Below are 5702 nucleotides of genomic sequence, written 5' to 3'. Positions count from 1 at the left end.
GCGCGGCTCGTCTCCTTGGCGACGCCGTTCAGCAGGACTAGGTGCGGGGGGGCCATGCGGGCCTCGGCCGCGTCCTGGTCCTTGAGCGGGGGATCACTGCGAGCCGCCTCGCTCGGCGGCCGCTCCGTCATCCTGCGGGCAGACAGACAAGCGGACACCCGCTCTTACAACCGCCGGGCGCCCGGGGCGTGGGAAAGACAAAGGGGTGAAGGGCAGAGAGGGTAACTTCACGCACCGAAGGGTGGGACCCGGAGGACCGCGCGCGCGGCCACGCGCCCTAGGGACTAAAAGGGCGGGAGGGGCCCGGGGTCTCGGGTCTGGGAGAAGAGGGAGGGTGGTGTGCCCGGGGGACCCGAGAACCAGAAGAGAGGAGGGGGAGAAAGACGGAGGCATTGGAAAGGGGGGAAAATGGAGCAGTGGAAGAAAACAAAAAAGGAGGAAGGAAATGCCCAGAGAGAGAAAGAAGATCGCCCCGGGCCCCCTTCTCAGGCTGTAGGGGAAGAGGAGGGAACAGAACCCCGCGTCGCGCTCTTCCCGCCCCGCCCCGGTTTGGTTGCGGGCGGGGAATGTGTCCCGGGGAGGTGAATGCTTTGGAACCTATCACCCCTGCCCAACAAAGCCCCCCTACTGGGGCCACGTGGACACCCAGAAATCCTGAGGGAGGTGAAAGCAGGATATTGGGGAATGGGGGTTACAGGGGCTAGGATCTAGTTTGACCGAGCAAGCAGGGTAATATCCAGAGGACCCGGAGTTCCCCGCTCCCTCCCCACCCATCCCCACAAACACAGTCACCTCGTGGGCTAGGAGTGTGTCTCTACGAGGCCAATCACGTGTCCTGGGTGCGTCATTCCCACCCAGACGAAACTCGTGGCATGGTAACGAGAGGATCTGGACCCCACTTCCCCCCAGGGTCCACTCTGCTGGACTCCGAAGCCGCGCGGGTAGGGAAGGGCAGCGTGGCTGCAGCAGTGAGGAGCCTGCAGGTGCATGGGTGCCCAGCTCCTGGGCTCTGTGGGGTCTGTGCTGCGTTTCCCAAGCAGGCGGCGTGTCCTAAAGAGCCTTGGACCCTTCCAGCCCGCCCTCTTCCCGTGCTCCTACCTCGGTGTTCCCCTCTGAGAAATGGGGAGAACGTTTCATTTATGCATTTAAAGGCGCTGTGCAAATTGCTCAAATAATTATTCATGGCAAGACTTGGTCAGAGAGAGGACCTCACTTAAGGCCACACGGAGCCCACAGGGGCTAGAGATAAAACAGCTCTAAGCTCATTCTACATCTCTTTCTCTGGGAACCGGGGTCACTCACTCTCCCGCCATCAACCGCACTCCAGAATGGCTGCAGGTCCACTGCCCACCAGCGACCGCTTGGCTTCCTTCCTTACTCAGCTCCCATGACTGCAGAGCTGAGTCTCAGCAAGAACCGGAGCAGAAAAACCAAGCGGCTCGGGAGTCACCGATTGGGGGTATTTGCAAGTCTCTCATTTTACACTTGAAAGAGAGAAGGGAGAGAAGGAGGAGTGGGGAGAGAGAGGCCTTTGAAAACCCTCTCAGCTATATCCTCTTGTACAATACACGCTTGTATAAAACGCTAGTGGAAATTTTCCATTCGTTTTTCATTCCATTTTTCCCACAAACTTTTTTAAGCTCGGCATATATATATATATCTCCAACTCGACAGGCTTCATAAGATGCTAATTTTTTTTAGTCTCTGAGAGCCATAAAAAGGGGATATATTAAAGGAAAAATCAATTCATTTTAATCCTAAACGGAGTCCAACTAATGGAAAGCTACCGAGCTTCCATTCTGTCACTGCCCCGCTCTGGGCCAGAGTCGGAAAGGAATCATCATCCTTGCACCGCCGAAGAGAGACTGGACCTTGGCAGGCTCTTCAGGAGCGCAGCCCAATTGCCTCCAGACACTCCGGATCCCAATTCAGATCGCGCCCCTGACTGGATCTGCCAGCCCCGCGACCCCGCCCAGAAACGACAAAAGCGGATGATTGGGTACGGGTGCGTAGAAACCACAAAGGCAGTGGGTCCGACAAGCTTCATTCAAATCGGGTTTACGATTATGGCGGAGACAATAGGTCTATTTGCACAGAAAGCTAACAGTCCAAGCGGAGCTTTCCGCTGCCAAGACACCCAGCCACTGGAAACCCACCAGAGGTATACTAACGGGTGCTTCTGCCTCCCCTGGGCGGTAAAATCCACCCGAAATATGCCTGCCCGAGGCAGAGAAAGGTACAAATCCCAAGTGCAGTCTCCCTACCTCTCAGTACTGATGCACCCCGTGGCACGTGCTTTCCTGCCAGCTTCTAACGGGGTGACACACAGACTGAGCCCCGGCTCCCCTCACGACGACCTTCTGATTAATTTGCGATGGTTCTTGCTAAATAGGAGTGGTCTCCGAGGAACGAGAGGCGCGGTAATTCAGATGAGTTCACCCTGGTCCCAAAAGTCCAGCCGATGCCCAGATCTCTGTAACTCTGAGGGACCCGGTGAAAACCTTCCGACTGGCCCCCAGGGTGTGTGACCGACCCCTCCCCACACTACCCTGACCTCCCATAAACCAAGAGGCCTCCTTGGAGATCGGGAGCCCTGCCCCACCCCCTGCTAAGGGGGCCATACACCCAGCTCCCTGAGGAAGCCACTGCAGGGCTCACAAGAGCCTACAGCTGCCCAGGCAGGACTAAGCTCCGTGACAGGGATTTGGTTAAAATTACTGAAAGGAAGGTCTGAAAGATGTTACCTGGTTTCTATTTGAGGAGGTGGGAGGGGAGGTTTCAGAACGCATTGCACAAGATTAGAGCATTTGACTATTTGACCATTAAGGCTCCTCGGTCTTTGTGCCGCTGAGATCCAGCATGCAAGCCTCAACGCCGGGTCCTCACTGTGTGGCCGCGAGCGCAGCACACGCCCTGGTGTGTGCCTCCACAAGACCCGCGGTACCCAGGAGCTCTTAAAAGGCGGCAACAGGGGGAGGCAAAAATACCCTTTCGAATGTCCGAGCGAGGTTAGTTTGTGCCTTAGACCTGCTCAGGTCCCTGGCACCGCACCCATACACAAGCGATTGATCCCCTGGGAGAACCCCAAGCCTGATCACCCTCCGGTGAAAAGAACCACTTTCCCTGCCGACAAAGGGTAGAGGGGTCCCAGTGCGGCGCTGCCCTAGGCCTCAGGCCCCAGGTCAGGCCAGAGTCCTTACTCGCTAGCCGAATGGCTGCGGCCTTCTTCCTGCCAAGCCCCAGGCGCATCCTGCACCACCCGGATATAATCGCCCCAAAGTTACCGGTTTCGAGAAGCGTCCAAAGAACCTGGGGCCAAAGGGAGCAACCAGAGGGGACCAAGCCCAACAGCTAACTAAGCCGGGGCAGAAAAAGGAAAGGGCCCTGCTGAGACCCCAAGCAGGCTCCCCCATTCCCAGCCCAACGCCCCATGCTCCCCTCGGTCAAATCTGAGACTGCCTTTTCCTTTCTGAGCACCCCTCCCCCGTCCCCCCCCCACCCCGCTGTCCCCACTACCAGACCCGAACCCAAGGGGTCTCTAGACCCAACTCCCAAGCACCCTCTCCCCACCGAAACTCACCTGGGGCATATTTAGAAAGACCAGCCCTCCGGAATAGGATCTCCCCTCCTCCCTCGCCGAGGGGGGCGGCGCCCAAGTGGAGGCTGTGGATCCGGGTCTCTGCTTTCTCCCTCTTTCCTGGAAAGGCCAGCAGTTAGGCCTTGGTGTAGTCCAGTGCGGTCTGCCGCGCCCAAAATGAGTTTCCAGGAAAGATAGGGGTGGAGAGAGCGTGCGCGAGAGAATGGGGGGAGAAAAAAAGGGGATCAGTGGCTGGGAATGACCGCACACCCCCGCCGGCCCAGGGAATTGCCACCCATATTCCTCCCTCCAACTTGCAGGTGTTCGGAGCAACCCGGTGGGAATGGGTACCCACCCCCCTCCCAGAGAACGCTACACCCAACCAATCAGAAATAACCATTTCGCCCACCAACAAGCACCCCTCCCGAGAGGCTTCCTGGAGCATTTCAGACCCCCCAACAGGATCTGTCCCGTTCGGGAAAGCAGTTTGTTTTCTAAGCAGAACGCATCTATACCAGGCTGGCTTCAGCACCGGGCCTCGGGAGTGGAGCCGAGCAGGTGGGTGGGCGAACTTGAGTCAGAAAACGAGAACCGAGTGTTCAGACCCTGAACCGTGGGGCAGAACCTCAAAAACCCTACTTTCTCACCAGGACCCCCCACCTTCCACTTCCAGCCCAAAGCGAAACCAGAACCCAACTCCAGGGGCGGTACTTTCCCCGCAGGAATGGAGGTCGAAAAGGCAAAGGCTGAGTGGCGGATGGGGGAGGGAGCGAGGACAAGGTATATAATCTATTCAGCTCCCTTCGTCCTACGAGGAAGAGGGGAGGAAAAAAACAGACAAAAACAGGGAGAGGAGCACCTTCCCCTCCATCATCCCTACGAAATGATTTTCGATTTTTTTTTTGGTGAGTGGACCGGCAGAGTATGAGAATTCCGATCATTCGTTGCAGCAATAGGGCAAAAGGGAATGTACCCGGCAAACCCAACACCGCATCAAAGGGTGTAATGGGATTTAGTTCGCCTCCGCCCATCAGGGTTTTGTTTAACGTATTTTGCCTCCATTGTCCAGTTTCTGATTATAGATCGAAGTCTCGGATTATTTGTGGGATCCTCCTCCTTTTTGCCTGGGATTGGTGGACATATAGGACTAATTCTTTCCTCCGGTTCCAATCCATTGCGGGAGATTGCCTTTCCAAGCCAAATTGGGTGGGGTGGGGGAGGGGAGTCCGTCCCTCCCTGGTGTGTTAATTCGGGGTTAATTTTAGATTTATGGTTGAACCTTCTTGGTCCCTATATCCAGGGGTCGGCGGGCGAGGGGGGGGGCGGGCCTTGCCGCTTTGTTCGTTCTCCCACCAAAGAAACGCAAAGAAAAAGGACCAGCCACTTCGCTCCAAGCTGATTATTTTAATTAAATGGGATGTTAATGATGATACTGATGACAAATGACAATGACAAAGACAACGTTAGTCACTATAATAGCTGGCAAGACAAAATCCTTTCTTCCCGAACAAGAGCAGCGTGGGCCTCCGCAGGGCCGTGTCTTGTCGCCGACGCACTGGGTACCCGACCCCGCGCAGGAAGATCGCTCACCTGGGGACAGGGCAGAAAAACGCTCCCGGAGGCGATTCTGAGGACCCCCACCCGAGGTGCAAGGCCTGAAGAAGGCACCTATTGTCCTGTTTCAGACAGTTTTTCCCCCCAGAGCCCCGCGGCGAAACTGACCCGAAATGGACGGAGCCTGAGGGCGTCGGGAGTCGAAGCCGCAGGCTGCGGGCTGGAAGGTGCCGGCCTCGGCCCGCGCTGCTCAGCTTCCCGCCTGGAAGAGCCTCTCCAACGAGGCCCCCAACCCCGAGGTCCCAACTGGCCTCTGGACAGAGCAGCCGCCAACCAGACTCCGTCCGCCCATCCACGCCACCACTGGCTCCCGAATACATCATAAATTGGAATAAAACGTGAAATCCCGATCCCCGCCCCCACGCCGCCGTCCCACCAGCTCCTGGATCTCCCACTCGCTCTCCCTCCCTTCCCTCACTCCAGAGATTTGCCAAAGCGCTTCTTAAGGACGCGAGCACACAGGCACCCAGCCCAAGGCGGCCGGGAGCGCACACCATCCAGCCCCAAGGAA

General features: G+C 57.2%; 1 long non-coding RNA gene across 2 annotated transcripts; it reads right to left on the bottom strand.

Annotated features, from left to right (window-relative positions):
• Nucleotides 1-793: 793 nt before the first annotated feature.
• Nucleotides 794-5486, bottom strand: LOC123521900. 2 transcript variants are annotated; one of them, XR_006680247.1, is made up of 3 exons: nucleotides 5300-5486; nucleotides 3581-3740; nucleotides 794-1484 (listed from the first exon to the last, which is right to left on the bottom strand). It is a non-coding gene; the product is annotated as an uncharacterized LOC123521900 (long non-coding RNA). The 2 variants fall into 2 exon arrangements; XR_006680248.1 differs by lacking the exon at nucleotides 5300-5486 and adding an exon at nucleotides 4093-4728.
• Between the last annotated feature and the right edge of the window lie 216 nt (nucleotides 5487-5702).

This window comes from Echinops telfairi, unplaced genomic scaffold (assembly GCF_000313985.2).
Source record: "Echinops telfairi isolate 266 unplaced genomic scaffold, ASM31398v2 ScPeMD7_443;HRSCAF=831, whole genome shotgun sequence".
NCBI lineage: Eukaryota > Metazoa > Chordata > Mammalia > Afrosoricida > Tenrecidae > Echinops > Echinops telfairi.
The sequence above is the reverse complement of the archived record's forward strand: the minus strand, read 5'-3'. Positions and strand labels throughout refer to the sequence as shown.